This window comes from Chrysochloris asiatica, unplaced genomic scaffold (assembly GCF_000296735.1).
Source record: "Chrysochloris asiatica unplaced genomic scaffold, ChrAsi1.0 scaffold00012, whole genome shotgun sequence".
Classification (NCBI taxonomy): Eukaryota; Metazoa; Chordata; class Mammalia; order Afrosoricida; family Chrysochloridae; genus Chrysochloris; species Chrysochloris asiatica.
Genome location: NW_006408530.1, coordinates 12,362,357 through 12,373,429, shown reverse-complemented (window position 1 = coordinate 12,373,429; position 11,073 = coordinate 12,362,357).

The following is an 11,073-nucleotide window of genomic DNA, read 5'->3' as shown; positions in this document are numbered from 1 at the left end:
GGGTTATAAGTTGGGCTGCTAACCTCAAGGTCAGTAGTTTGAATCTACTTCTCCAAAGCAGAAAAATGAGGCTTTCTGATCCCGTAAAGAATTAGTCTCAGAAACCCTATACCATGTCGCTGTGAGTCAGAACCCACTCTAGCACATCACCACCACCACCACCAAAAGAATATAAAGCAAACTTTCTCTTACTTGGGAGGTACACAGTGCTAGTTTTTGTTAGGATCTGCTCCTTCATGTTTCTATTTTTCTATAAACCTACAGTCTACTGTTCAAAATACTGAAATGAAAATAAAATATATATAGACAATGCATAAATTATCCTCTGTTGTTTTAACTCTTACTGTAAATATAAGTTCTGGCTTTCAATAGGAATGGATCTTCAATGAAGTTATATCCATATGGCAATTCTGAAACATAAAAATGAGCTGCTTTTTTAATATTGAATAAGCATAAAAATCAAAATATGTTGCTTAAAAGGGAATACTCATACATTTTTCCCATCTTGCATAATATAAAAATAGCTTTCATTCCTTAAAAATCATATTTAGAAGGTGACTAAGCATGAGACAGTTCCCAAACAAATCTTTGAGAAAGTTGTGCAGGAATGAAAGTAAGATTTCAGCTATAATTGGTCTCCTAATCTAGGTTAGTCCAATGAGGATAGAATGGCAAATTTAAAAAATATAAATTAGTCACAAATCATTTTTTAAAGTACTTAGTTGTTAACGCTGTTAAGTGCCTTTGAGTTGGTTACGACATATAGCAATTCTGTATAGGGTTTCCAAGACTTTGTAAATCTTTGAGGGAACAGAAAGCCTCATCTTTCTCCCGCCTATGCAGCTGGCGGACTCAAACCACAGAACTTCTGGTTAACAGTCCAGTGCTTATCATAAGGAAGTTATGCTTAAGATATTAAAATCTGATACGATTTCTTTTTAACTAGAGCTTAAGTAGGCTACAGCTAGTGTTCATTTTGTTTTGATCATTTACCATGAAATACGTGAAGCAGTAACATTTCGTCTGAAGGATAACTTAGTAATATAATATATAGCTTGTGCTTTCATATTCTGCCCTTGCTACTTACACGGATTAAAAATTATCCATGTTTAACATGCCATTGCCCAAATTCTTATAATAATATAGTATTTTTCTTGTTTTTTCCCTCTTATTTGAAGAATTTGGCTATTGCCATTTACCTTATAAACCTTGGATTTTAAAATTATACCATACTAAATTATTCTCAGTGGAATACTGAGATATGAGTTTACACTTTTTTATTCATAACTTTTGATTTCTGTTTGGATAAAGCCTTTACCATTTCTGCCTTCACTTAGTTGTCATCTTTGGTTTCCTTTTCATTTTAGTTGTCAAATATAGAAATGGCATTTAAGAATAAAACTGTATTATTTTCAAGAATAAAAAAAAAAAACAAGGTGAACTTATTATTTTTAACTTGTTTTAAAAAGAAAAATTACTGTCAAAAAATTTCCATTAAGAACATTTATTTTCATATCAGGAATAATGAGGACAGGAATCAAGTCTATTGCCATGGATTATATTGACATTCCCAAAAGAATTTTTGGGAATATTTACTGTATGAAAAAAAGATGTTTTTCTGATAATGTCATGTGTCATCTGAGCTCTTAAGTAAATTGATTATACTGCCAACCATCGTCAGTTTTATCTTTCTGCGTGTATGTATGTATGTGGAGCTCTGGTAGCGTAGTGGTTATGAATCAGGTTACAAACCACAAGATCAGCAGTTTGAAACTACCAGCTGTTCCATGGGAGACAGATAAGGCTTTCTACTCCCGTAAAGATTTACAACCTCAGAAACCCTGTACAGAGTCGCTATGAACCAGAACTGATTCCACGGCACATAACCACCAACCACCACATGTATGCATTGTTCAAATCTTTGACACTAAAACAAGGAATATATTCAGTACTTCCTTTTAGGTGTGATTTTTAAAAATATCTATAGTTGGATTTTTTTTAAACCCAATCTTATTTTCTGTTCAATTTTTATTATTTTGTTTGCCCTTTTTCCTTTTCTTAATTTTTGCTGGTTTCCTTAAATTACTATTCATTTCATTATTTGCAAAATTAATCCTCTTTGTCCTCTGAAAATATTAAAAAATATATAAATTCTGTGCTTTTTATTCTAATACATATGTGAGTATTCCTCTGCAACAATATGAAAACCACATACCAAATAAACCCAAAGTACTCTGTTCTCCTTTCACAGTTGAAAACTTCAGAATGTCGTAATTCCCCATTTTACCCCTCCTTCCAAATGAGTGCTGTCGGGTGATTCTACTTTTCCTCCATCCCCTCCCAACTTCTTGATTTTGCTGACCTAGCTCAGAACTTTTGTTTCTAAGATTTATTAGATTTTTCCTTTGCCATATGTGTTTTCTATTTTAAGAATCCTTACTTAGCAGTTATATTACAAATTGCCAGTCAATCGTTATGCATTTACTGTTAACATTGTATATTGAAAGGCTTATTACACACTGTTTTCGCTTCATGTTCCTTTATCTTGAGAATTCCATTCTCAGTCATACATCTTTTGGTTTGAGTACTTTCTTGGAGGCAACTCTGACCATCTTTGTGTCTGCTTGGAAGGTCTTCTAGGTTTCCTAGGACCACACCCCATGAACAGACACTTTTCAGCAAAGATAAAAATTGCTGAAAACACTGGGAATTGAGATAACAGCCTCTGGTCCCTCAGCCACAGTCTCTCCAGCCTCTGTCAACCCCAGAGGGGAATAATAACTCAGTACCTGATTCTTTCTTCTGCAATCCCAGCATGCCCCATGACCTTGTACATCTCTTAGCTGTCTGATCATCAATCCGGTACATCAGAGGGAGGTGTACTAGGATTAAACTATGAAGGTATTGGGCACACTCAGGTAGTCAATTTTTAGTAGGAGTTTATTTGATCTTAACTTTCTCTGAGAACTTCAGAATCATGGTATTCTAGTTATATCTTTTTTTACAAATGAAATACTTGAAGCAAGAAACTATATTCTGTGTTTCTAAACATTCAGAGTGAATTTGTATCCCAAAAAAAGGAATAATCATAGACAAGTTATAAACAGAAAAAAAGAAGTAGAAATTTTGGTTATTTAAGGTATAACATAGCCCACAAAAACAATGTTCTACATCCTGGAGGACTTAAAATCTTGCCAGTGGCCATCTTAGATGAAACTGTTGGTCTTTCTTCATCTGGAGAAAAGACAAAAGACACAAGGAAATAACTAGTCCAGAGCACTAAAGGACAATGGGAACCACAGGCTCCATGACTCTGAAACCAGAAGAAGTAAATGGATACCACAACTCACCACTCTGATTGGGATCACAGTAGAAGACCCTGCACTTAGAAGGAGAAAAAAAACATAGAAGAAAAATGCAATATCATAAAGCAGACCAGACTTACTTGGTCTGACAGACATAGTAGCCATTAAGTACTTTCCAAACCTGAAAATGATCCATCCATGGGAATCAACTTTCAGCCACTAGGTAAGCCTATAAATTAATAGCGACACTAGGGAAGAATGTGCTATATACTATGGTGCCACACCAGGACTCCAAGGCGGTGGTGATGGTTGTGGTGGTGTGCAGTGAAGTCAGTTCCGGACTCATAGCGACCCTGTATAGGGTTTCCGAGTCTGTAAATCTTTAGATTGGCTGGTAGTTTTGAACTGCTGAGGTAGTTCGTGTTTATTCTTTAGTTAGTGATTTACCCTTTCTGTTTTTCCCTTCACTAGCAGTCATGAAGAATATTTCTTTCTGTGTGTAAACATTTTCTTATCTTTTAATAATATTGTTCTCATGTATTATTTGTCTTTTTGTGATTGACTTATTTCACTCAGCTTGTTACACTCCAGATTCATCCATGTTATGAGGTATTTCATGGATTACTCCATTATTGTTTAGCATTGTGTGTTTATACCAGATAGACTCTGGTACAAACTCTGGTCTCTCCAGACCCTCATTAGTGTTTGTTACTTCTGGTTTTGGTTTGTTTGTTCTAACTTTGCTGTTTTTGCTGGGGTAGGATGCTATATTATTGTTTTGTTTTTCATCTCTCTGACAGATAATGATCTTGAGAATTTCTTCATGTGTTTGTTGGCTGAAACAGTGCCTTCTTTTGGTGAAATGTCTGTTGTTCATATCCTCTACTCATTTTAAAATTGGATTGTTTGCCCTTTTTTGGTGTTGAGTTGTTGAAGATTTCTACAAATTTTAGAAATTAGTTCTTTTGTTAAATATGTCATTACTAAAAAACATTTCCCAGTCTGTAGGCTCTCTCTTTATTCTATTAGAGAAGTCTTTGACTATACATAAGTATTTAACTTTTAGTGTTTTTGTTAAGCGCCATAGAGTTGGGTTCAACTCACGTTAAGTACAGTCCAGTCATTACTGATTCATAGCGACCCTAGGCACAACAGAACAAAACACTGCCCTGTCCTGCACCATCCTCACAATTGTCATTTTTGAGCCCATTGCTGCTGCCACTGTTCTAATCCATCTAATTGGAGGTGTTCCTCTCCTTCACTGACCTTCCATTTTACCAAGAATGATGTTCTTCTCTAGGGACTTGTCCCTCCTGACAACATGTATGAAGTATGAGAGACAGACTCTTGCCATCTTAACTTCTAAGGAGCATTTGGGCTGTCCTTCTTCAAACACAGATTTATTTGTTCTTTGGAAGTCCATTGTACTTTTTTTCAGTTTTTATTGTGAATTAAGTGATAGTTTACATGGGAGCATTGTACTTTTAATATTTTTCTTCAACACCATAATTCAAATGCATCAATTCTTCTATGATCTTCCTTATTCATTGTCTAACTTTCACATGCCTATAAGACTATTGAAAATACCATGGCTTGCGTCAGGAACACCTTAGTTCTCAAACTGACATTTTTGCTGTTGAACACTTTAGAGAGAGGTTTTTTGTAGCAACTTTGCCTAATTCAATACATCATTTGAATTCTTGATGCTTCCATGAATGTTGATAGTAGATCCAAGCTAAGTGGATCCAAGCTAAATCTTTGACAACTTCAGTCTTTTCTCCACTCATTATGATGTTGTTTATTGGTCCAGTGGTGAGGATTTTTATTTTCTTTACATTGTGGTACAACCCATACTGAAGGCTATGGCCCTTGATCTTCATCAGTATTTTAAGTCCTTTCACTTTCGGAAAGCAAGTTTGCATCATTTGCATATCGCAGGTTATTAATGAATCTACCTTCAGTCCCAAAGCCATGTTCTTTTTCATATAATCCAGCATCTCTGATTATTTGCTCAGCATACAGACAGAATGAGTATGGTAGAAGGATGCAACCCTGATGATTCACACCTTTCCTGATTTTAATCCATTTATTGTCCCCTTGTTTTATTTGAAAGACTGCCTATTGATCAATGTACCAGTTCCTCATGAGTACAATGACGTTTTCTGGAATACCTATTTTTCACAATGTTATCCATAGCTTTTCATGATCCACACTTTTGAAAGTCTTTGCATAGTTGATATAGTACAGGTAATCATCCTATGGTAGTCTCTGCTTTCAGCCAAGAGCCATCTGGCTCTTGTTCCGTGTCCTCATCTCGGTCTGGCTTGAACCTCTGGAAGTTCCCTACTGACATATTGTTGCACATGTTTTTGAATTATCTCCAATGAATTTTATTTGCATGTGATATTAATGATATTGTCAGTGATTTCTGCATTCTTTTGGGTCAGCTTTCTTTGGAATGGTCATAAATATGGATCTCTTCAGTGAGCCAGGTAGCTGTCTTCCAAATTTCTTGGCACAGGTGAGTGCTGCATATATTTGTTGAAAGATTGCAGTTTGTATTCCATCAATACCTCTGTAGCCTTTTTCTTCACCAATCCCTTCAGTGCACTGTGGACTTTTTCCATATGATGCCTCTCGAAATGGTTGAACATTGACCATTTCTTTTTAGTATGGTGACTGTGCATTACTTTCATAAACTTTTGATGGTTTCTGCATCATTCAATATTTTGCCTAAAGAATCCTTCAGTAAAGCTAGTTGAGGCTTGATTTTTTTTTTGCAGTTCTTTCAGCTTGAGAAATGTCCAATGTGCTTTATTTTCCTCCCTTTTGGTTTTCTAACTCAAGGTCTTTGAATATTTCATTATATTTTTACTTTGTCTTCTCAAGTTGCCCTTTAAATTTTTCTTTTCAGCTCTTTTGTCTCCTCATTTCTTCAATTTGCTCTAGCATCTCTATGCTGAAGATCAGATTTCAGAATCTCTTCTGACATCCATTTTGGTCTTTTCATTCTTTCCTGTGTTTTTAATTAACTTTTTATTTTATTCCTGTATGATGTTCTTGATGATAATAGTGGTGTTAACTGGTCTTTCGTGTAGATGTATGGGTATTACCCTGTCACAGACAGAATTGTACTTCAAAATAAATCTTGAAATGTTCTTTTTGGTAATGAATTTAATGCCATTCCTTTTCCATTTGTTGTTCCCAGCATAGTAAACTATATGACTGCTAGATTCAAAATGGCCAATACCTGTCCATTTCAGCTCACGAATGCCTGGGATACTGGCTTTTTTGTGATCCATTTCATTTTTTGACAATTTCCAATTTTCCTAGATTCATACATAGTATGTTTCACAATCCTATTATTAATACATGCCTGCAGCTCTTGCTCCTTATTTTGACTTGTGCCCTCTCAGCAAATGAAGGTCCAGAAAGCTTTATTTCATTTGCTTCATTTCGGTCAATTCTATTTTGAGAAGACAACTCTTCCCCAGTCATATTTTGAGTGCCTTCCAACCTGTGGGGTGAATGTTCTGGAATTATGACTGACAATATTCTGGTGCTATTCGTAATATTTTCATATTCTGCTGCTATAACTGACAGTGTTCTGCTGAAAGGAATTCTCTAGGAAACAATGGGATTAATATGTTAGAACATGAAGAAAAGGTATAGGCATGTATTTTAATGTGTTGGAACAAATAGAAAAAACATAGGCAGTGATGTTAGAACAATTATAAAATGTTTATAAAGTGCTGTCGAGTTGGTCCTGACTCATAGCAACTCTGTATAGGGTTTCCAAAGAGTGGCTGGTGAGCTTGAACCATACCAGGAGTTGTTCATTGTAATTGTGTCAGTTCTGATTCATAGTAACCCCATATAGGGTTTCTGAGGCTTTATGGAAAGCTGCCTTGCCCATTTTGACTTTCATTTTGCTCCAACTCTTAGAAGGCTGGAACTTGTTTCAACCTGCTTCATGTCCAAGCCATTGTGCAGTGCACTCCACAGATTTGTTAAAGTAGTATTATATTGTTGTTCAAAACCTTTTATGAGTTAATAAGGAACAACAGATGTGATTTTCCAGTATTATTTTTCTGTAGATTTGGAAAGGATTAAAAAGTTCTGAAATAATAGAAATAGTATGATGAGGGAGGTTCTGGGTTAGCATGTAAGGGTAATGCTTAAAAAGTTGTGTCATACCCACCTCCCCTCTTTTCCTCAGTTTACTAAATTTTAGATGGTATCCCTGTCAAAATGTGAGTATACTTTTAATACTAGTAACCTGCTCTGAATTTATTTTTTAAAAAAACTGCATTAATTCAGATATATTTCATGTTAATGGAATTGATAAGAATACAATAAAGGCACAGTTTTTAATCTTTAGTCAGATTCAAACATCTTTTCTCAGGTATTCTGTTAGTAAAAAAAAATAAATGTAGGATATACTCATATGTTCATGTTGGAAGGTAGTACAGTATTACTAATGTCTCCTCAGTATTATTTATGTGACGATTCTGTGCTGTTGAGCTCAGTTGGAAAGCTTTGCAAATTACAGAAAAAGAAAACTATGGTAGTATTTTTAAATTATAATGAAAAAGAAATGAGAACACAGGTCCTAGGCCTTCTTTACTGGACTGTGGTCTCATCTTGGAAATGAAGCGGTGTCTGGGAGATAGCTAAGGGTCCTGTAGCACTGCATTTCTGTTATTCTTGTTATTCCAATTTGAAATGGTAAGAAATTAGTCACATGGAATGGCTTTTGTACTCAGGAGTTGTTGATAAGTATTATAGAAATTTATGTTGCTAACTGGTCTTTTTAGAATACATATACAAAAATCCAATTTGACAGTTTTTGTAAGTATTTACTACTTTATGTACTGTATTTCGTGTGGATTTCTTAATTTTTAGAATGAAACAGTTATTTTCTTATGTAAATCTCCCATCCTTCTCATTTGTTGCTACCTCTCTCCTGTAAACACAACCAACCAAATCTACACCCCAACCACACCCATATGTCCACACTGTTGTTGTTGTTGTTGTTAAGTGCTGTTGAGTTGGTTCCGACCCATAGCGATCCTGTATAGGGTTTTCAGAGAGTTTGAACCACTGACCTTGTGGTTTAAACCAACTTTGTAGTCCAGCGCATTAGCCCACAGCGCCACACCAGGACTCCATTATGTAACTGATAATCACAGAAACTTACAGAGAGAGTAATAGCAGAGATGCCCTGACAAATATGGTGCTGTGGGTTAATGCGCAGACTGCAAAGCCATTTGAACTGCAAGGTCAGCAGTTCAAGCTCACCAGCCGCTCCTTGGAAACCCTATACAGAGTCGCTGTGGGTTAATGCGCAGACTGCAAAGCCATTTGAACTGCAAGGTCAGCAGTTCAAGCTCACCAGCCGCTCCTTGGAAACCCTATACAGAGTCACTGTGGGTTGGAACTGACTTGATGGCACTTAACAACAACATCTCTCTGCTGTAGCAATAGACAAATCCTTGGCAACTTTATTTTGAAAATATAATTCACAGTAAGTAAGTGCAGGCATAATAGTACCAAATAGTATGATTTATAGCATAGCACAGTTAAGGAAATGTCATTTCTTCTATCACATATACCTGCTTCCCACCTTCTCCTCCTCTCCCCATGCCCCCTCCCCCTTTTCTACAAAAAATAATTACAACCACAAATCAGTTTTACAGCTACAAATACTGATCTGGTACTGATGCATAGATTCCATACACTTAGCTTTTTCACTGATATGTTTAACTTTCAAAGGATCAGTTCTCTTTTTTTTTTTCCCTTTAAGTTTTGTTGTGGATTGAGTGAAAGTTTACAGGGCAGGTCATCAATTTTACATTCAACAAATCACACAGCTTATTTCTTCACAATGATTACAATCCCCTCCATGTACCATCAGTTCACAGTATTTCTCTCTATTCACTTTAGCTCTTTTTAAAAAAATGAATAAATAACCGCTCAGGCATATATAATAATTTACACCACCAAAGGGCACATTCTGCAAGTCTGCCTCCTAGGCACTATCTCTTAGTCCCTCTCTTCCCATGAATCTAGAGTCCTCAGACACTCCCCCTCTCCCTGTCCCCATCTCTGCCTCCATCTCGGTGTAGCTGCTCCTCTGGATAAGGTCTTACATTCCGCTTATACTCCTCTTTGATGGTCCTAGGGTCCTCTGTTTCTGGACTGTAAGATTAACTACTCCCCAGGTTTTGTTACAAAACTTCTACATTTATAATTGTGACAGTTGCAATTAGTCATGATAACAGTTACTCACTGTTGAATCATAAGAATCTTATCCTCATCTCTTTTCACCAGACCCATCTAGACAAGATGAAAACTATTCAGTAGGGACTCTTTCTCCCCACCCCCACACTCTTAAACTAAACTTCCTCTTGAAACCTTGTAAGCCAGTCACTTTGTGCCTTTATCGCCCCCTCATTTTAGGTAGCCAAGGTCTAAGTTGCCTGTCCCTATCTACCCTGTGTACAGAGGGGATAGCATTGATACATGATGTGAAGACTCCTTCCTTCTCTGTTGGTATTTAGAATTATTACCTCCATGAGTATAGGTCAGGTTCATCAAATTGTAGCAATTTACCCTTGTTTCCTTTATCAAAAATTGTGGGGTTGTTTTTTTTTTATCCTCCTTTAGTCAAGTTCTGATTATGAAGCCATCGAGTCAAAGGATCAATACTCTTTAATAAGCCCACATTAAGGAACTCTGGTAGCATAGTGGTTACGAATCGGGCTGCAAACCCGATTGCATAACAACAACAACAAAAATGGACACTATGTGATCAGACATGCCCCTATCTAGCCCATAGGACTCAAAAGGTAACCTTCCAGTCTGTATCCATTCATGTGGATATAACCTCTAATCCAGAGTGAGACACAGAGCAGAATGGTGGTGGTGGTTATGTGCCATGGAGTCAGTTCCAACTCATAGCGACCCTGTACAGGGTTTCCGAGGCTATAAATCTTTACGGGAGCAGAAAACCTCATCTTTCTCCTGCAGAACAGCTCGTAGTTTCTAACTGCTGACCTTGCGGCTCACAGCCCGATTCATAACCACTATGGTACCAGAGTTTCTTTAGAGCAGAATGGAAATCCAGAAATAACTAATCAGATTTGGAGTCCGTTGACCAGAGAATCTCTGCTAGGGTTAACATACTGGAAGCCTGGACTTCCTAGTCAGTCCCAGTCTCTGTCTCTGAGAACCATATATACTATGGAGTAGTCCAAAGGAAGGAGGCCCTAGGGTTCAAGTCAGAAATGTACTGATGGCAAGCCTGAAAGCCTTCAGAGCTGGGGAAAATTGAGTAAGGGAAATTTTGAAATTTTGGTTTCAGTTTCACTTGGTCAGGTTGGAGAATAATTGCCTACTCAGTGTAAGTATGTGTGGATATCCAGATGACTTTAATCCATATCTGGGTTTGTATCACATCTGCCTTCAAGCTCCAGTAATGATGTAACCATTTACCAGAGGAATAACCAGGCTAATTATTGAGGATCACATACTTGTCCCTCATTCTGTCCATGCTATAATTCGGACCAACATAGGAATCTATGCAGATTATTTCTTGAAAGATTTAGATTGCAGAGTGACATTATTTCTTAAATTTATCTATGTTTTCTAGTATCCTTTTACCAGGTTCCTAATTGTTAACTTCTTGAATTGAGAAATTGCAAACTACCTTGTTACTAATAATACTTAGATATTGTTAGCTTAGCTTCGTCTCTCATACTTTGGA